The sequence below is a fragment of the Egretta garzetta genome, unplaced genomic scaffold (assembly GCF_000687185.1).
Source record: "Egretta garzetta isolate BGI_Z169 unplaced genomic scaffold, ASM68718v1 scaffold296, whole genome shotgun sequence".
Lineage (NCBI taxonomy): Eukaryota > Metazoa > Chordata > Aves > Pelecaniformes > Ardeidae > Egretta > Egretta garzetta.
Window position 1 is genome coordinate 232,793 of NW_009259988.1, and position 21,368 is coordinate 254,160.

At 53.9% G+C, this 21,368-nt stretch overlaps 1 long non-coding RNA gene across 1 annotated transcript; it reads right to left on the bottom strand.

Moving 5' to 3' along the window:
- Positions 1-1,016: 1,016 nt before the first annotated feature.
- Positions 1,017-15,846, bottom strand: LOC118452486. Its single transcript, XR_004842252.1, has 3 exons — positions 15,836-15,846; positions 11,553-11,556; positions 1,017-1,053 (listed from the first exon to the last, which is right to left on the bottom strand). It is a non-coding gene; the product is annotated as an uncharacterized LOC118452486 (long non-coding RNA).
- Between the last annotated feature and the right edge of the window lie 5,522 nt (positions 15,847-21,368).

A 21,368-nucleotide genomic window follows, 5' to 3' on the forward strand; every position in this document is an offset into this window, starting at 1 on the left:
GGGTGCCGCCGCCGGGGGTGTGCAGGAGCAGAACCTCTCTGTTCGGTCTTCATCACAACAGAGCCCTCAACGTAGGAATTACATTAGAAATAATTGGAGGGGAAAGAACCCCAACCACCTCGGCAGGTCGTTCACACTGAAATCCCCCGTCTATGGTGGCTGGGAGCACACAGCACGAGCCGAACTCTGCCCCCCCCGGAGTACATGGGAACGGTACCAGAGATGAGACACTTGGCAGGTACTGACGTATCCAGTATTATCTGCCTAAGCTACCAGAATTATATTTTCCCATCAGCAGGATTATTTTTATTTGACTTTTAAGTTGAGCTGGAAGACAGCGTGGCTTACATCCATCATCGCTGCGGCTATTAGAAAATTAACCAAGCTTAATAAACTTCCTGCATGGCTTGCTTCTGCAGCTGTGTATCTAGAGGAAAACAAATCTATTGACTCGTTCTCCATGGAAGCACATCTCTAAATAAGCCTTGTTGGAAGCGAGGAATGGCCTGGGATGATCCCAACGTGGCTGTTACGGTGCTGGAAAATGTTTGTGAGGAGTTTGTGAGAAACCTTCCAGAGATTCACAGCACTGTGAGATGCTCCAGTGGGTCAGGGTGACGAGGAGTGGGATTTACCAGTTGCGTGATACTTGCCTCATCCCGTGGAAATGCCAGTCCGCAAAATGGGAAAGCTCCTGTTGATTTCTCTAGGAGCAGGACCAAAACGGGGGTCTCACAGCAGGGGCTTGTCCAAATCCCCAGAGCTGTCCTACCTGTGCTGGGGAGCCTCGGCTGGCCAGCAAGCCTGGGAACCATGACCCATCCTGGGTTTGCAGTTGGGGTTTTGGGCTTGGGACTGCTGGCCCTGAACTGGCAGGAGCCGCACAGGAGAGGTCCGGGTCCCAAGCACCCCATCCGCCCAGCTTGCAGGATTTGGCCCAAGTGAAGTGTGCTGGCGACTGCCGGGACCCCCTGTGCAGGGCAGGGCCAGCGAGCGGCTGCTTTGGAAAGCGGCAGCCCTGGCGCGGGGCGGCAGCTGCCCTCGCCTGCTCCGCTGTGAGTTATCGGGGCTCAGCCCCGCTCAGCCGTCCCCACCGTGCCCTTTCCTCCTTCCAGCTGCTCCTGGTTTGCAGCCGACCCGGAGCCAACTACAAACATTCCCTGGCTGGTCTGGAGGGGCTCCGGCATGATGGACAGCGGGTGCTTGGCCAGGGTTGAGGCTGAGGCTGCAAGAGGCGTTTGGGAGACTGAGGACGGCAGCCCCCGTCCAGGGGTCTCTCCCTGGCAGGAGCCTTGGGCGAGAAGATGGGAGAGCAAGCCCCGGGCGATGTGCCCTGCCGGGGAGCTGCCTGCAATGACTTCACCAATGCTGCTGCTTCGAGAAAAACCCTACGGTGCTCCTGCAGGAGCTGGTGCTGGCATGCGTGCTGCTCTCTTCTGTGCGCCGCCTCTGTGCCGCTGGATAGGGCCCCACTCTCTGCACTGCGTTCAGTCCGCTGGTAGAAGCGACTTTGCCAGCAACACTTGGCTTTCACAGCCGTCCATACATGACTGATGGCCAGAAATTGGGGGGGCCATAAACACCCCCATGTCCCATGCAGCTCCCCCCGCAGCTGCTGCTGCCAGGCTGGGGACAGACCCCGGGGCCGGCTGGGCTTTGGGGCGGGCGCCCTTCCGCACCCCCGGCAACCCCCCGCGCTCCCTGGCTCGCCAGGGGCCCCGCTGCTCAGAAACGCCAGTTGTGATTAAAGCTTACAAGATGTGGTTTACTCACGAGGAGCAGAGGACCTGCGGGAAGCCCGGGCATCACTCGAAGCGGGATTGAAACGAGCTTCAGCAGGCTACGGACCTGCACGTGGGTCCGCCTGGCGCTGCGCTGTGCCGAAGGGCAGAGATGCTTTTGTGTGCCTCCTGCACAGAGCCTGGGGGAGCAGGAGCGAGGTGGGAGCCCGCACCGGGCAAAGGAGACCGCTGGCAGCTCTGCTCTCCGTGCAGAGCCAGCACATCCTCGCTGGGTGAGGCAGCAGCACTGCAGGCTGGGGAGGAAGCAGGGAGCCTCTCGGCAGATGGGATTCGAGCGGAAAGAGCTAACACTCCAGTCTCCGCTGTAATGAAAGGAGATGGGCAAGTTATAACCAAAGCAACTGTCATAAATCATCAGCTCAGAGGTTTCATTCAGTCGTTAGATACACCTGAAGACACTCGCAGTGCTGCAGACGCGGCTACGGGAGTTTCATGCAATGTGCGACTTTCAAATCAATCTGGTTCCACCAGGCAGGATGAACTGGCTGCTCACGTCTGCGCGTCTCAACCAGAAGACGCAATGAAAAAGGAAATTTCAGCTGGATACAAGACTGCATCTCCTGCCCCTGGTGTGCCTGGGTGCTTTTCTAACCTCTTCAAACACCCAGCCCCTTTTGCAACTCTGCACAAGCAAAATGTTTCAACCATGGGGTTCGAGTCCCTGGATCCAAGGTGGGGGAATGGGAAGGCTTTTGGGGTCTCCTTTCCCGCAGCCCCACTGCTGCCCCTGCACCAACCCTGCAGGGGTAGAGCTCCTCCGGGAAGCTCGTGCTCCTCCCAAACCGGCTCCTGCAGCTACAGGGGGGTGCAGCCCCCAGGGAAACAAACCCCAAATGGGGGAGAGAGTTGAGCAGAGGAAAGTTTCAGGTTTGTAAATGGGGGATAAGTCTGGTGGAGGCAGCCTCTTCCTCCTGTGTCCCAGCCTCTCGGTGCGGGAGGGCTGCAGAGAAAACAGAAGAAAACGCCAGCAAAACCAGGCGTGCTGGGGGAGGGAGCATCGGTCGGGCACAGGCCGTGGCGGGGGCTTCCCCGAGCCGGTTTCGTGGCTGGATCTGGCAGGATGGCACCAAGTCCTGCGGCCTCGCCAGGCACTGGAGCTTCGCATGAGCATCGTCCCCGCGTTGTCATAACTACGGCGAGGTGCCGGCGAGCATGGGGGGGCGGGGGGGGCCGAAAGCTCCAAAACCTTGCGCTGCACGGCTGGGGCTCACCGGGGGCCTGGGGCTGCCGATGGCACGTGGGAGCAGGGAGGGTCGCTCCCTCCGTCACGTGTCTACAAGCAAATTAAAAATTAAATAAATAAATTTGCTAGTTTACAAATAGAACTGTTACTTGTTACTCACAGTATTAACAGTCTCCTTTTATTTTTTTTTTTCCTTTTTTTCGAGGCTGTGAAAGACGTTTGTTTCAGTTGCCAACATCTCTACAGAACTAATGTGGGTGGATTGTGACAGATATAATTTCTCCATCCTACAGTTTCATCAACTTGAGTTCTGTTAAACTATACCCGCTGGGCTTAGCTCCTTTTAAAGTTTCCGCTTTGACAGGTAGATTTATTAGTCTTGAAATTTGTACAAATCAGATGTCACTCGTGGCAACTTGTCAAAATGTCAGTCTGGTGAGGGAGGCATGAAAGGATTTTCTGGAGAGAGACGGGAGGCAGGCTTGAAAGAGCTCGAGCAAAGCAGAAGAAAGGAGCTGGGAGGGATTGCAGCCTTCTTGATCCTGGGGGTTTTACTTTATTAAATATCTAGCGCCATACAGTGGGAGATGCTGTTGGATCCTGCCCGCCAAGACATCAAGGCTGTCAACATCGGCTGATGGCTCCTAGCTCACGCCGAGCCGGCTTTCGCAGCTTGTTATGTATATTTAGGGCACGGCTGAGGCACGGGGAAGGGAAAGTTCAGCTGGGTTTTTAATGCTCTTGCCTTTGCAATGGTCCCTTATCGCCCTAACGAGCTGCGAGCGGTGCCACCCAGCCGGCTGGGAGGGAAATGCCTCGCGTGGGCTCCCGCAGGGCAAGTGGCAGCGCCAGGGCTCGAGGAGTGGGGAGCCCTGCTGCCGGCTCCCCTCCCGCTCCCCTCTCCGACCCCAAGGCGCATCCCTGCCCTCGGCGCAGCGTGCGGCCTCCGGACGGAGCGTGTCATCTGTCTGGAGGAAACGGAAGCCCGGCAGAAGAGTCCCTGGGCTGCCTTGTGCCGGGCAATGCCATTTATCCACTTATTTCTCCTTCTGGCATTAGCAGCTTCCTTGCACCCACTGCTGCTCCGGTGCTAGCCCTGTGCAGCCGGAGGAGAGGTATCCTTACAATTTTCCTTTGGATGTGGATGCCAGTCAGCCGCTGCCCAGGCCCCGGGCACAGCGTCCTCCACGGGTGCTGGGTGTGCAAAGCTCTCGTGGGATTAAACCTGCAAACCCCGGTCTGCGCCCCATGGAGCTGCTCCGCACCCCGGCGCGGGGGCGCAGGAGCAGGGGATTGCTGGGGTCGCACAAACCGCCCTTCTGACCGCAGCGCTCGGCCGAGACGTAGCAGGCATGGCACGCGTGTGCACAGATACACGTTGCTTAATCAGCCCTGGAAAACAGTAATTAAAAAAATTGACCTTGCCAGGCGTTTGTGCTCTCACTGACGAAGGCAGGAGCGCACAGGAAGCGCCCGCGTAAAAGCCCGCGTGCTGGAAGTGGTTAAAAAATGGCAGCCACCTCCTTTGACACCCCGACGTGGTAATTTTGACTGCAGTTTTCCCATGGAGTAAGTTTAGGGTTGTTTGAAATGAAAACTTTAAATAAAAGTATTTAAAAAAAGCAATTTAGAAAACATTATTTTGATTACCACTTCCAAGAAGATCAGGAAAATCTCCACTGAAATCGACATTTTTACATGAATATTTACACTTTGTTTGAAAAATCTGTTTTGGCTGAAAAGACAGTTGTTGAAGTTTGCTTGGCGGGCGATGTCACTCCCCGGGTGACGCGGGGACCTGGCGTGGGACAGGGGCCGCACGTCGCCGTCGGCCCCAGCAGGATCACGGGAATGGAGCCAGGCCATTCCCCACCACGGTTTCCCGATGTGCCCATCTGAAGTCACCAGAGCCACAAAAAGGGACAGAAAAAAGTCCTGTCCTGATCCCCTTGCCCCACGGAGCCACTGGGGTTGATCTCTCCACCTAGCAGGAATAACCTTCCCCGCAGGCTTGCAGGGCCGTGCTGAGCTGTTCAGATGAACCCAGGCATCCCAGGATTTTCCTGCACCTCTCCATCGTGTCCCATCCATCTCGTGCCAGCCACATTTGCTGAAGAGCTCGTTAGCAGCGTGAAGAGACGCTGCCCCAGCCCAGGGCTCTGGGCAGGGAAGGTTTTTCCCATCATCAGGATTCAAGAAAACTCATTTTTCCTTCCTGAACTGGGCAGAGCTCAAGCAGCGCCGTCACCTCGGAAATCCTCTCCCTAGTCCGGAGCCAGCCCCGGTGCTCCGTTTCGATTCCAGCCTTTATGCCTTGCCCTTATTCTGCTCATTACGTGCGCCTGACAGAGCCCCGAAATGAAAAATAATTTAAAACTGGAAACTGGTATTTGTCCATCGGTTTCAAAATGGGACGGAGCTCTCCAGAACAGAGAATGAATCAACAACAGCCCTCGCTGCAATCAGCTTCAGCACATTTTGTGATTAATGAGTGTTTTGCCAAGCAAAGTGTAGGAGAGAGGCGAAGACCATTATTTACTGTCCCTGCTGTCTGCCGCCACTGCGCGCAGCGGCACGGTGCCGTCGAGCGCTTGTTCCATCCGCTCCCGGGGTGCTGCTCCGGCACCGCAGTCCCCCCCGCAGGGCAGCCCCCTGCACCCTCCGGCTACTCTGGTGGTGGCTTTGGGGGTGTTTTGGGGAGGGTGGTGGGCGCCTTGCTTCTCCCAGCACAGCGGGAACGGGAGGCGATGCCGGAGCCGGGACCCGGCCCTTGGCCGCCCACGGCCGCGTGGCCTGGCTGCTCCCGTCCTTGACCGGGGGTTTCACCCTCCCGCCCCTCGTGCCTGTGACGGGGGCGAGACCACACATTACAGAGAGAAAAATTAAGCTGCGAGGCTTTGCTTAATTAATTGGTACATAAATGTTTCCCTTCTTCGAGCGGCTCAGAGCGATCATGTCATGAAGGGGAAAACCCACTTCACACGGGAGGATTTTCTTGAAAAGAAATCACTTTATGTCACATCCAGCCTTGATTTCCTTTCATGTGGCAAACGAATGGTGGCAGCTTGCTTCCCACATTAAACAGCATTACGGCAGGTACGCGGGGCCCTCTGCGGCGTGCCCCGTCTCCCAGCCAGCGTAAGGGCGGTAAGGGCTGGGGCAGAGCAGGACAGGAGGGGGAAGAGGGTCGGTCGGTCTGTCTGTCTGTCCAGCTAGGTTTTTCCATGTGCTGCGAGTGTCTGCAAAGCAACTTCAGCGCAGGCAACGGGGAAAGGGAGAGGAGATGGAAAGAGAGGAGGGAAAAAAAAATGCCTGGCATGAGTTCAGAAAGCTCTCCAGCTCACACATCTGGTTCTTATATTTCAAAGTTAATTAGTCATATTGAGGCTGTCTGAAGATAAATTTATCATCCAGAAAAAACACAAACAGTTTGAAAAATGAAAGGAAGTGAGGTGACATGGCTTGACGTTTAAATAAATCATTTTAACATGATTAAAAAACTTGTCCTCCCCGACACCCGGAGCTGGATACTGTGTAAAGACTTTTTGACAAAGACAAGTCCCTGTTTGGTACACAAAGCCCCTGCCACTCAATTATACAGAATAATCTTTGGCCAATTACTTTCCTGAGTGACTACCGGAGGATGCGATGCACGGCGCAGCGGTCGCTGGCCGGGTGAAGCGGTCGGAGGGGGGTTCATACATGGCCAGACCCGCACCCCGGAGGAGCTGGGGGGGTCAAGCTTGACAAGGGGTGTGAGTGCAGGACGGGATGGGGATGGGAAAGAGGTCGTGGGCACCGTATGCCAGCGAAACCAAGGGCAAAGGCAGCACAGAGCACCCCGGTGAGCCCCCCCCAAGATGGGGCTTGGCCCCCCCGATACACTGGGGCATCGCCGCCCTGTCATGCCCATTCCCCCAAGGTGTCACAGCGCAGGCAGGGCTGATCTAACCCCGCCTGAAAGTTTTCTCCCATTAGCAATTCTGTCTCTTCAGCTTCGCTAATGGGATAACAGGAGGTGCCGGTTCCACCGCAAAAGTCTCATCGTGTCGGTAATTCTCCCCCGAGCACGTTGGTGATCCGTCACCGCCTGTTCCCGCTAATACCCCACAAAAGTCTTATTAGATCAGGGGCTTTAGTTTCATGTCCATATTGTCAAATTTCCTTCTTGCGGGCTTGAGTGATAGAAGGTTTGTGATTAAATGAAACCCTCTCCCTGAACGTCAACTGGAAAAAAGCCCTGGGTGTCTGCTTGACAATATGTCTATAAGCTAAACATCAATCAATATTAGGGGGAATCAGCATATCAGATGACCCAGAGGGAGAGCTCAGCTGCTTTTCATTCAGATTCACCTGCTTCGTCGGATGCTTTCGAGGGATATTTAAGTTTTGCTGATCCTGGCTGAATTACGGGGACTTTTCACCTCCCAGATCCAGCCCCATCCCTAGGAAGTCACCCAAGCTTTTTTCTGCTGCCCAGACCCAGCTCATTGCTGCCCTGGCTCGGGGAGGGTTTGCAGGGGTCTTTGAGTTTCTTGGTCTCAGAAGAAACCTGCAGAGTGGGGGCTGCAGCGTGTCCCCCCCTCGCCCCGCTCCTGGGGGGTGCGCCGGCGCAGGACACAGACCGGGAGACAGCACCCAAAGCTGTCCGCCTGCTTGGAGCTGAGCAAGTTCAAGAAGGTGGGAAAATTCATAGCTGGTAACAAGAAAAGAGCTCTCCCGGGCATGAAGGAAGCAAAGTGACATAAAAAAAGCATGGAATAAAAATAAATAAAAAAAAAAAGTGACGCTTAATAGATAAAATGAATATTCAAGTTGTTTCCAGGGAAGAATCTTTGACTTTGGTGCTAGTTACAGTTACAAGGTTTATGCATTTTCTTGCTGTCAAAGCCTTCACCGTAATTGTCCAAAAGTTCCTTGATTATCTCTAACAAAACTGTCAGCTGCCTTTGAAGTATCAGAACAGTCTCATCACATCTTATTAAATAGTAAACATCATTTGCAAGCGCGCAGGAGATAGAGACACCACGTCAAGCGACTCGTCGGAGCGGGTCGGTGGGGTTTGCACGCAGGCACCGCTCCCCGCTTTGAGCCCGGGTGGTCCCGCACCGCAGCACCATCCTGTGCCGGGCGCAGGGCTGAGCCCGAGGTACTGCCAGAAACAGCCACCACCGAAAGCAAAGGGATGAGCACCAGTCCCGGGAGCTCAGCCGAGCTCCTGCCGCCTGTCCGGTGGAGCCAGGGACACCACGCGACGGGGAAGGCGGCTCCTGGGCTCATGTATCCCGGGAACGCGGCTTGCACAGGCCCCCCCCACCCCTCCCCATCAGAAATTACTGGAGAAACCATCCCTGTCAGCAATGAAGATTTTGAAATAGATTCGGAAAGAATTACTTAATTTGAAAAGAAAATCATGTTTTGGATCCAGCCTCATGTTTTCATGCTATTTCTTCAAGCCAGATTTGGAGAAACTTATTTCATGTGTTGAAGTGTCTTTCGAGAGCTGAATCTTTCATAGAAGAGTAATTGTGCAATTAGCTATGAATTAGTAAAAATTCATTCTAATTACTTCCAGGTGTGACACATTTTATGCCTAAAACCAAGGCTAGGACTAGTAGTACCCTGTCAGCGTCGGCTTTTGGAGTGGATAGGAACAGCGACTCAGCTCCCAGCCCGACGCGTGCCTCGCGACAGCGCTTTTAGAAACCGTCATTGCAGAGTAAGCGCAAAGACCCCGAGCAAATGCTCGGCTCGGCCAGGGAGCCGGCATCCCTTCCGAAACCTGCAGCAAGCAGACTGATGCAGGCTGCTAGCTGGTGCAAACTGGTGAGCCCCCAGTAACGCCCAGTGCCTTGGACCAGCAGCAAAGGCTGTGGTTCAGACTGACCCCGGGGCAGCCAACAGCACATGGAAGCCCCTGTGGCACAGGTACAGGCAAACCTCGGACGGGAGCCACGAGCCCCCTTTTGGTGCCACTCACCTAAAGCCCTGGTGTTTGGCCATTTTATTCCCCCTCAGCTCGGGGTCTCAAAAAGGGGCTTCGGGGCCACGCTCCGCCGCAGGGAGCTGGAGCCCTTCGCACCCCCGGAAAGCCACAGCTAAAACCATACCCCATCGGTTTATTGCTGGCCGGAGAGGAAAAGCCAGGTGGATCCTATTGTGCCTGGTACATCATTAAAAACACTGGAAATCTCACAATAAAGCCTGCAAGATTTCCAGCTTTAATTCCAGATCAAAGAGGCTTTGGGAAGGAGCATCCCAGGTTTGAATGCTTATCTCAGCCAGACCCCGTGAGCTTTTGAAGTTGCCCCATCAGTCACTAATCAAAGATCTCCTTTTAGATGGGGAAATCAAATCCCTTTCAGCAGAAGCGGGTGGTTATCAGTTTCTAAACATCACTTGTCTTTTGAATGACCTTCTTTTTGTGAGCTGACCCTGGAGCCCTTACCCAGGCAGGAAAACCCTGCAAGAACTGGCCCTTTAGTTTGCATAGCGCTGGCACACGCATAGCTTTGCTTTCAGGATGTTCAAACCAGCAAAGAATGTGTGTGTGTGGAAGTAATAAAACTCTTCAGAGGTAAATAAATACGCGCTATAGTCCCTGTTTAACACACAGCAATTGCCTTCAACTGCAAGTACTGACAAAGACCCGGCATTTCCAATCAAAAAAGGAACTCATGGAATTATTAGTCCCTGCTTTTCCTTAGCACATACAGACAGCGGTGAGAAGACGGCACCATTTCAGAGGATCGAGTTCTTAAATACGAAGCATTTTGGCTAAGGAACTGCTCTGGCAGCATGGATAAAAGGTCTTGTCTCAAAGCTGTTATAAATGATGTGTCCATAGCATAATTTAGGACTGTGCTTCCGCAAATTGGGCGGCTGAGGAAGCTGTGTGGGAAAATCGCATCTGCACAAGGACCCCTCTTCTACCACCAGCGGCACCAGGACTCGGTGGCGCAGGGAAGGGGCGACCCTGGCAGCTGCCACCTCCCTAGGGCCAGCCTGGACCCGCTGCTGCTCAATTTTACCCACGAGTGCCAAACTGCACTAAAACTCCCAAGATCTTCCCCGTTACTCTTTTGCCATTGAAACTTCCAAGAATCTTGTCTTAGGCTGTTAAAATCCCTCTCGGATTTTGCAGTGCAAGCGTGCAGGGAAGATCGGTGCTCTGTTACCAGGAATATTCCCTGGACTTCGTTACGGTGATCCCACCACGCCTGTGCGATCCCTTCTTGCGAATTCGTTGTGCAGAGATCAGATGACGTGCTTCTCCTTTCAGCCGGTTCCTTGATGGGAATTTACACCTTGAAACTCGACGCGGAACATGAGAGGAGCTGCAGTCCATCTGCACGCTGTATTTTGAGCTCCCCTGCTTGGCTGCAGCATGGCTGGCACATCAAAAGCACGCGTCCCCCTGCTGCGACGCTGGACCTGCTTTCTGCCTTTGAGATTCATGACCCACTATTTTGGTCTTTCTCTCTATTTTTGGAAGTCATCTCATGGTTCCATATCCTTTCCCGTAACTGGATTCTTCATGTCCCCTGGCGTGGTGGCTCAACGCTCACGGTTGCCACTTCAGGCTTGCACAGGAGGGGTGCCTGGGCCAAGGCTCCTGCGAGGCCCAGCTGGCAGCAACAACAGAGGGGCTCAAAATAAGGGGGAGGGAATTTTTGGTTGCTCGTAAGTGCCCAAGCAGCGATGTGTGGGGCTGGAAGGAGAGCGGAGCATCTGGGCACCCGCAGCAGCGCCGGGGTTCACTACCCCATATCTCTGCCTCTTCCCAAAGCAGGGTGGGCCCCTCAGGGGATACCTGTCCCCCCTCTCCCCGTACCCTCCACGACATCCCACTCACTTGGAGAGACAAGCGAGGAATAAACCCCCAAGAACGAGCCGTGTTTGAGCTCCCCCGGGGCTGCGTGCAGGCTCACTGCACACCAGCCCCCTGCCCACCCCCAGGCTGTTGCTGGGCTGGGACATTGTCACCTCTGGTGGCTTCAGGAGCTGCTCAAATACTGACCGAGGTCTCCAGACAAACACACGGGAAACTGAAAGCAAAACTGGAGTGTTTCCCCAAGCATTTCCCCTCTCATCCACCCTCTCAACACCTTCTTGTCTGCTTTTCCATCCCTCTTTTCTTTCCGTCCTTCCTCTCCTCTCCCTCCTTCCCCGGGCGCTCTGCTCACCCTGGTTATGCCGTTTGCAGGACCCTGCCCTGCTGCAGTTCAAGGCAGCCCCGGGCAGGAGCTGACGAGGGCAGAGGACAATCCCTTGCCACAAGCAAGCGTCCTTCGAGCCCGTCCCTGTTGCAGGCAGCAGCACTTGGGGGGGGGGGACGATGACACGCTGATCCCCCATGCCTCTGTCACCCCAACACGACGTTTCACTGCAAGAAGGTAAATGACCTCCTTTTAAGAAACACAAATGGAGTTCAAGGAGAAAAAAAAAAGCTGCAGTGGACAGCGAGGTCTGCAGATTGCTCAGCGCCTAAACAGCACGGCATTTATTGGGTTATACCTGATTTCTTGCACGTTTGCCTGGGCGACTTTGAATAATTAAAAATAAACCTCTCTTATAAAATCCAAACAAACGGTATCACTGTCCCGGGCAGCAACAGCCCAAGGGCAAAGCTTTCTGGCTGGGGTGAGGTGCCAAAAAGCTGAACCCAACTCCCAAGACTCCTTTCAAAACTCTGAGTCTGAGCACAGGAGACCCGAAGGTGGAGTCTACGGGACCATCGCTGCCAAGAACTAGAGTATTTTTTTAATAAGGGCTCAAACAAACTAATAAAAAGACCCCGTCAGCAGGGCAAATTTCATTCCAGCTGGGAGCTGGATTCCTGTTAAAAGAAAGTGCCAGCAGGCCCTTTAGCTCCAATGGCACTACCAGACACAGCTATAATTACGAGCTTTCTATTGCTATGTGAAAGCTGTTATGAATTTCGGTGGGCAGAGGGGCACAGAGGAATAGTAAATCACCCAAACAAAAGGTACGGGCAGCAGGGAGTAGGCTCCAGCGTTAACCAAGCACCATTGTAAAGACCTTAAATTATGAACATGTGCCATCGTTAAAACAGGATCTGCAAACTGGGACCTAATTGTCCCCAAGGCACCTGAGCATCTCTGCGAGCATGGGAGAAGTCCGGCCATGCTTACTGGTCCTTTGTCCCTGGGAATCCCAGTGCTCCCAGTGCATTTGTAGGAGCGGAAAGACCATGGCTGTGGCTGCAGTGCGACTGGGGAGCAGCACCCCCAGCCCCACACACCCCGGGATGCTCGGAGCCTCCTTGGCCAGGCACAGCCGTGCTGGGCGGGGAGCGTGAGCGGGGATCTCCAACCCAGAGACCAGCGGAAGACCCCATCTCCTTCTGGGGAAGAGTAAGAGGTACACGAAAGAGCAGATGATGTTTGAGAGCAAAGGACCCAGTGACCCAGAAAGTCTCTTTTTGTCTCAATTTTTCCTGTAGAAAACTCCCCGAGCCAGGTTCATTGCTTGGGCACCTTTAGCTGATTTTAAGCTTTGCATTTTGGGTCTGGGAAGCGGCTGCTGCAGCAGCAGAGCCCAGACTGGAGAAAGGGAAGCAGACAGGCGGACAGAGAAGCGCTTGGGAGGCAGCTGGGGCTCCTGCCTTGCTCACGGCGTGGCGGCCCGGCCTCTCCCTCCCTGCAGCCCTGCATGGGGGCAGCCCTGCTGCTCAGCAGGTCGCAGCTACAGCTGAGCTTCCCTCGCAGCGTTTAAAGGCGGCCTCTCAGAGCTGCAGCATCCCTCCTCCGGCCCCAGCCGGGCGCCTGGCTCAAGCCATCGCTCCAGGCTGCGAGGTTTTGCCAGGGAGAGCAGGAGCGGCGGGCACGGCCGGGGAGCACGGGCACCAGGCTGTACCCCAGTCAGAGCCAACATGGGCTTTGGGGACAAGAGGGAGCTCTCCCTCCCCACCCCCCCAGCAGCAGCAGAAGGCTGGGACCCTGGCAGGGTCTCTCCAGCAGCGGGATGGAAATCCAGACCTTCACCCAGCTCCATACGGCCTCACCTCTGTGCCACGGCTTTCTGCAAGCAAACTCGCAAAGCGTAACTTCCTATTAGCAGTTATTTTAGTAACTACTGTCACCACCCTTCCAAGCACAAACTCTGAATAATCTGTTGTTGATTTGTACATGGATTTGTACCGGAAAAGATTTTCCCAAGACCCCTGGCTTTACACAGCCTCCTTTATTAGTCCTGGATGGAGCGTTTGCAGGAGGGTGAGCCTGAGGCTAAGCTGTGAGTCACAGGACCATTGCTCAATGCCACGGCCTCGCCAGAGGAGCCTAAATCAACGCTGAGCTAGAACTTCCAAGGGCAATTTAGGCCCCCAGCGCGAGTTATAGCTAGGCAAGGCGGCTCTCCCAAGGCAAACTAGCATTTATTGGTCAGCTGGACACCAAACGCAGTCTTTGAGCCGGAAACTTCTGGCCAAACTTTGCAAAAAGCCAAGTTAGCTCAACGGCTTCATCCTCTGCTGTGGGTGGTCAGAGGTGCCCTTCTCTGCTGAAGGAGGCCTCTTAGCCCGCTCCTCTCCACCTAATTCTGGGGGCAGGCACTACTTCACATCTCGCATTGCGTTTTTGCTGTCCTCTAAGACGTGCTTTCCTTCCTGGGGCACTCCAGAGCACCCTTGGGTAAAGCCCACATTTCCAGGCAGGGTTTTGAGCCTTTTGAGCCATTTCACCCCTTTCTAGCCCGTGGGTGGAAGGGAGGGCGCAAGCAGTGGCAGCGAGCACGCAGCCCCTTGGCTTCCACGGGCAGGGAGCCCCACAGGTCTCCCCTCCCGACTTCCCCCTTCCCGCTCCCTCCATCCCATTCCTCAGGGATTACGTTTCTATTTAACCAGCCGCTTCCTCGCCCATTGTCCCCAGGTCTCCGCGGCCACAATCACCCTGCCCGGGGAGCCGGGGCGGCTGGAGCAAACACTGGCATCGCCTGACAACATGGGGAGAATTTCGATGTTTGCCAAGGCGGTGTTTTCCCCCCTCTCCCCTTGATGGATTTTCCTACTCGGAGAGATTTGTCCGCAGAGCATAACTTCTCTGCACCTTGAGAAAGTCAGCGCTCTCCGAGACAGCTGCAGTATTAATATCCCAAAGCGGGGAGCAAGGAGGGAGAGCATGGGAGTGAGGCAGCAAGTCTGCTCCAAACCACATCAGTAAAATGAGAAAGCCAAAGATTGCGCCATAAATAAGGACCAGTTGACACTTCTTAAATTCATAGCTTTAGCACACAGCAAAGTGTCTCCTTTTTATCAGGAATTTGTTGACAAGGGTTGCAAAAAGATCTACAAATAATACTGAGTGGGGCTATGAAAATGTATTTGTGGAACATTTCAGTATCAGGGATCACCATTATATCGGAAGAATTCATCTTCCTGGAACATTTTATTAGTATCTAGATTTTATAGCTGCTCCTTTTTAATTTTTTTTTTAATTTATTATTTTTTTCATTCCTCCAGCAAATGTAGCATTGGCTGAGAAGAGGGGGGGACCAGCATCTCATCGCTCTGCACCCCCTCCCTGGCTCTGATTTATCCCCTGCATTTCCAGCCCGGCAGCAACCATTAGGTGTTTGGCTTTCCAGGCTCCCCTTCTTGGGGCTGCTCTTCCCCATCTTTTTCCTGGGTGACCTTGGGCCTTGGTGTCCCCTCAGTCCCACCAGCTGCTCACAGCATTGGAGCCAGGCAGCGAGGCTGGGGACCAAGCCTTGGGGACCCCCCCAAAGCCCCCTCTGCCTGTGCGGCAGTACAGCTCCGGCTGCGAGACGCCAGCTTGGGAAGGGACATCCATAGCTGTCCCGTGACGCTGAGCTCAGGGTCTCCGTGCCAGCCAGGGACGTAAAACTTCCAGAGCAGTTGGCTGAACATGAGCCTGGGAAGGCGCCTGCACCCCGAGCCCCTTTCCCTCCCACCAAGGCAAAGCTTGGCCAGGCTCTGCCGAGCCATAAATTTCCAGCAGTGGCATTACAGACAGTCATAAATAACGCCTCGCTCTTCGGTGCCGGCACTTTCCATTAGGGCTGTCTGGGTTGGGCTGTTGATACCCCAGTCTGCACGGGGCCCAGCCGTAAAATTTATCAGTATGCTTTCCTCACCCCATAAATCATCCCAACTGGAAGCCATATGGCAGATAAGGCCTTAAAAACATATGACCACAAGCAGGGGTGGGCAGGCAGCTCCTCTGCAGAGCAGGGCATGGGGGAGAAGGGCACTTTTGTTTTTTGGTTGCCCCTCCCCAGGGTCCAGCAGACCCCACAGCACCGCACGCCAGCTCTGCAGTGCAACTTGCTGCCCCCTCCGTAAGGATTTATGCTGGCTGGGCAGCAGGAAGAAAAGGACATTGCATGGCTTTCCAGAGCCACACCAGCAGCACAGAGGCAGAAATCATCCCCCTGGAAAATAAAGCCCAGGCTGCACAGCCCCTGGGGCTTCACTCCTCCATCAGAACACACTGACAGGGAAACTGAGGCCAGCATACTGCAGGTCACCTGGGATCCAGGCACCGCTCAGAGCACCAGCTTTGGGGTAGCCCATACCAGTTTGCCACCCAGGCAGGTATGCTGGGAGAGAGCCCAGCACCAGAGAAGACCCCAGCTTGCCTCCTCACTCTGCAGCCCCCACTAACATCCCATCTCGTGAGGGATTGAATTATTGAGCAGTAAATATCAGCAGCCCCCCAATCAACTATCAGCATTTCCAAGATATTTTGATAGAATAAGCACAGAGCACATTTTAAAGCCAGAGATTTTGGAACTAAAAGAGCCTCCCAGCAGAGGAACTCACATTTCTTTCTTCTCCCTGGTGGTGCAGCAGCACAGGAAACACAACCCACCCCAAACCCAGGTTTTTCCAATCCCTGCCCTGCCCATCCTTATTTATTTCAATGCCAAATGAGGTGTAAATTGATACCAAATCAGCTTGTTTACAGTTCACACCCACTTTGCACTCAAGAAAATGTGTAATGTGATGAAAAATGAGGCCTATGGTCGTGGGGTTTAATTAAAAAGTCCTACAAAACACAGTATCTTGTACTACCCCTGGGGCAGGAGCTGGGTGCCCTTTGCTGGGTGCTGGGGCACCCGTGGGCTCTGCACACCCGGAGCTGCCCCGGCAGCACCTTCCCTTCGGCACGTGGATGCAGCAGCTCTCAAACAGCAATGGGCAAAGTATGCGAGTGGAAATGTTCCCCAAGTTTTTACAGAGCGGGGATTTACGTGTGCATTTACCACCCTCTCCCCGTGCCATGAGTGAACGTCAGACAGTCCAGGATACAACCAGTCAGTATTTATAGGGGGAAGAACCAGAGTTGGAGTCGACAGACATGGGCTCAGTCCCTGGACTGTGAGCCTGGGAACTGAATAAATGAAAGCTGCCCATGGGACAACATGGGCATCCACCCACTATTTTCCTACTTGTTTTCTTCCCATTCATCTCCAGCTCCAGCTCTGCTGTATGGAATCTCCTTACCACGTTTCCATTGCAATCCATTAAAAAGCGCGTGGCATTTCATTCCTGATGGGAGCTGTTATTGGTGGCTAAGAGCACAGCCCCGGGAATGAGCAGTTTCCCTAGCACTTTGCTGCCATGAAGGGGTTAACCGTGTCTCCGTGCAAATGAAGCCATGTGGCTTTGGAGTAAAGAGCAATTCCAGGAATCCTGTGCTACCTAGATAGAGGCCTGTCTTGCAGAATCTGCCACAGTGAACTCTTGGGAACACATTAAATTAAGTGTCCTAAATTCGCCTAACTATGCATTTAATTTGGCAGTAATAGGACACTCTCTGTATAATAGCAGAGTTGCTGTATAATAGAAGAGTAGCTGCATATTAATATTTTGATTATTAAGGACATGTGTATTGGAGGCTTGATAACTCTGTAATATATTATTGCTTAATTGCTCAGACTCTTAAGTATGTTTTCATAATTAGCTGCTATTTAGTTAATGTAAATATCCAGCTTATTAAATATAGAAATGCATTTCTGCTTGCAACAGTTATTTGCGTGAGAAGAAACAACAAGAGCAGAGCTGGTCCCTGCCTGAGGAGCCCGGAGCGTGCGGCCGGGAGGGCAGGGACCTCGCGATGGGTGGCTCTCTGGTGGCCAAGAAGCCACTTAAACTGTCAGCACAAAAAGGCCATTGTGCCACAGAGCTCGTCTCAGGCACTCCAAACTTTGCAGCCCTTATTGGCCATGATGGGAAGCCTTCCTGAGTTCAAGCCCTGGCTTTGTCTGGTTCCTCTCAAGCAGAGATAATCCCCTCTACCTGGGCCAGACAGCTGATGTGCTTCCTCCTTCCTTAATTTGGTAATAAATCTGCCAAGCTGGGAGGCTTCTGAATGAGGCTTTTGCTCTTGTTTCTGCATGGAGGACCCATAAAAACCATATGGAAATGAAAGGCAGAAATGCATATTTCATACTTTGCCTGAGCCGGGCCCAGAGCTCGGGGATCGTCAGCGTTTATCTGTTTGAAGCACCTGATCTCCCCGCCAGCACCTCCCAGCACCCCAGCCCGGGCAGCATCGCTGCCGACGGCCGCACGCGGCTCTGAGCGAAGGCAAATACTCCGGGACGCCCGCACACGCGGTGCTCCCTGCAGCGGGGACACCCGCCCAGGGGAAACGGGGGTGACGGCAGTGGGAGCCCCCTGGTCCCCGGCAGTGCCTTGGCGGGGGGCCTGCTTTTGGGCAGCCAGCTCAAGATCCTGCACTCTGCTGCTCAAAGCTGGGGTAGAAAAAAAAAAGAGCTGATGCCTGAGGAGACCTAGAGCCAGGGCTTGCTATGGAAGCGCCGTGTGTGCAGCCGAGCCCCGGGCTTGCCCTGCGGGGCTGAGCGCTATTCCAGGGTGTTTCTGTTTGCTGTGGTGTGGAGGAGAAAAGGCCCTGGACCACGACACCGCAAAGGTCTCGGCCCTGGGCCCCCCCGCAGCCGTGACGCTCTCCGCCTGGCTCGCAGCAGTAGCAGAGCTTTGCAGAAATGGCAAAATTATCTCAAGTGCTTGCGCTGCTCCGATGGAGAGCATCGCTTCCATCTGAAGGTCGGAGCTGCAGGTGTACGCCCGGCCGCCACGAGCATCCGAGCCCCCTCCTGCTCCTGGCTCCAGGCTCACTGCTCGGGGGGGGCTTCACCTCAAATTCTGGGACGAAACAGCCCAAGGGGGTTTGAGCTTGTTTTTCAAGCTCACAGATTTTGGGCAGGTTTCTTGTTTTGGTTCCTAAATGCCACATTTAAACGTGTTTATTGTCCCACTGCCTAACAGGGGAGGAAGGCTGAACGAGCGAATAACTTAGCCGCCGCCAACATGTTTATTTGATTTTTTTTTTCTTAAGAGCTTTAGCAAACACAGTATGTACAAGGAAAGAAAAAAAACCCCTGGTGCCAGCATGTATAATTCCTCCAGGAGCAAGCCTGATAGGCACACAAAAGCATGCGTGCTTCCAAACTGTAACCAATATTTGCACATCGGAGTGACTAATTCGCCGCTCCGTGCCACAGAACAATAGGCGTAATAGCAAGGTGCATTAATGCGAAGCGTGATTGTCTGGTGCCTTGGTTATTCGACACATAAACAAGGAGAGGAGGAGGATTTTTATCTACCTGTATAACTATTCGCCGAACAGCGGGTTACAAATGCGCTCAGAAAATGCTGACCCAGGGCTGCTCCTGTACCTCCTGTGCCGGATTGGCACATGATTTGCAGCACTGCGGGAGTTCTATAGCTGACCTCATTAGCAGTGCATTTCCTGGCTTGTTAGCATCATATTTGTATAATTTACGGCACCTTCGTTTTTATGGAATGTGTTCCTTGTAGAGTGTAATGGCAGCAATATATTTAACCTCTCCTATTTAGGAATGCTGTTGCTGAAGGCAGCCTGGAGATATAAAAGGGTTTTTTTTTTTTTTCATCCCTTCTTTCTCTCTTGCATGCGTATTTTTTTTCCAGCTGGTTGCTAGATACCCAAATATACGTGTAACTTGTAAAGTGTTCATAAAAGGCAATGTGAAGCTGTGCTCAGGAAACCGCAGCTTTTCAGGAGCACTCCCAAGGTCAAGCCCCTAAATCAGCGCAGTGTCATCTATCCAAAGCCATTACTCAGCTTCTGGAAGAGGAATGAGAATTGCACCAGCAAAAAGAAAGGGCAGCTTTGCGGGGAAGGCAGCACGCGGTGGTGGGATGGGTTTGGGCTCTGCCACAGCGCTCTTGGCCAACCTTGGGCGAGTCTCTTGGTGCCCACGTGTCTCGGTTTCACAGCTAGGGATGCTCCTCCGCTGCTCCGCTTCCTTCGCAGCTCTGGTGCGGGTGGGAACCTCTGCACGCTGGTGTAGTAACTCAAAGCGTATGCGCTGGGGAGGGGGCAGACGGGACACGGCGCTGCTCGCTCGATTGAAGTTTGAGAGATGGGCTGGGACCGCTGCCCTTCTCCTTCAGCCTGCCCAAATTGCTCCTAGCAGCAGCGGCTTTCCCCGGGCCGGGAGGGTGTCTCAGGCTGGGTGCAGAGGCTCAGCCTGCGTGAGTCTCTGCCTCCCAAATCCCCCCAAGCCGTGCAGGAGCATCGTGGCCTGCCAGAGGGGAGCTCTGTGCCGCAACCAGCACCATTTTTAGCACAGAGCCTTTAGGAATATGATCCTATTTCTGTTCCAGTCATCGCAGTTGTTTTGTTGTGCTCTGGCAAATTAGAGCATTGATTTTTGTGAGCGCGAGGAGGAGATGAGAAGGTGACCTGCAGAGACGCTCCCGAGCAACGCAGAGATAAACGGGACAGGGGCAGCCGGTGGCTGAGCCCCTGCCCAGCCCCTTTCCAGAGCAAAAAGCCCCGGGAACTGGGAACCAGCCACGCCTGTGCTGCACTCCAGCTGGAAGCACTGAGGTTGTTGCCGCTGGCTTCACATCCCTTCCTTGCAGGGATCTCTGAGAACATGGCATCCAAATGTGGGCACCTACAACACCAACCTACCCTCAGCACTCAAGGCTCCCCAAGCAGCCCACGCAGAAAAGCAACACTTGTGGGCTCTGAGTCAGCCCAGCCCCATCAGCGGCCTCTGAAATAGGGCAGACAAATCCCTGCAAACGCTTCTCCTCCATCTAAACAGAGCCCGGGGTGACGAGTACAGATGGAGATGTCTCCTGTTGACGGCTGAAGTCAAGCAAGATGAACCCCACCTGCAGAGATATTTACTACTGATGCTGTAAAACTAACTGCAGTTTGGAGCATGGTTCTCAGCTGGGGGTGCTGCTCGTTAGTGCCTACGAGGCAGGCTCCGACACGAAAGCACGGGTGCTTTCATGAGAGCCGGAGGAATGCAGCACCCAAACCACTGGAACGCCCTTTGGGGCATGAGTTAATGCCAGGTTGCTCTCAGGGCTCACCCATCACACCACCAAGCTGGCACCACTTGAAAGCAAGTGCCTATGACTAACCAGGCCCGGTGCTAGATTAAAACCGTGCTTACTTCTGGCTTTGTCTGCAGATTTGAGCGGAGGGAGCGGGCTGAGACACAGTCAGCAAATGGGATAGAAAATGGCTTTCCCCGGGGGTGCTCCAGTCAGTGGGGACTCCAGGGTGATGTGGGTCCCACAGCCCCTATTCCTCCCATGGAGGCTAATTTGTCCTCCTAAACCACTGACTCATAGAATCATAGAATGTTTGGGTTGGAAGGGACCCCTAGAGGTAATCTAGTCCAACCCCCAACCCGACTCCTTGAGCTTTGAGGAGATACCAGACTAAGACCATGTCTGCCATTCCTCTGCTGGGCTCGGATCATTTCTGGAGACGCTGGGAAGAGGTTTAAGGAGCCTACGGACTCATCAAGCAGAACATGCCATCACATATCCTGCTGTACCTCCTACAGCAAGCACCTCTCCCAGTGGGAAGTGGGCTGAGAATGCACAAGCTCATGTCATGCAGGTGACTGAGGAGACCATGGCTTGTTTCAGGTGAATTTGGAGGAAATCCAGACCAGCTCAGGAGAGCTAAAAGGTCTCCAAAGCTACTCTCTCTCCCATGTTCCTTGTTTTTAATGAATTCCTCTGCATCCCTTGGGGCTGTATTTCCAAATAAGTGTCATTCCAGTATTATCGGATAATTGCTAACTGGATGGGCACGGTGGCTGCTTCCCTGCTCTGCCCGAGCCTTGCCACTGCAGTCGTCAACTCCAGCTCCAAGTCCCTGTGCGAAACTGCTGGTCTGAAGAGGGTGAAGGGAAAATTAAGAAGCTTTTCCTCAGGAGACGGAGCCCTCCAAGCCTGAACTAACGCATCCCTCCCGGTACAGAAGCCATTCGCAAGGTTAAGAAGGGCCTGCGGCTCTTGCCGCAGCCAAGTGCATCCTCCATCTGCTCCCGCGGAGCCCGGCGGGAGCTGCTCC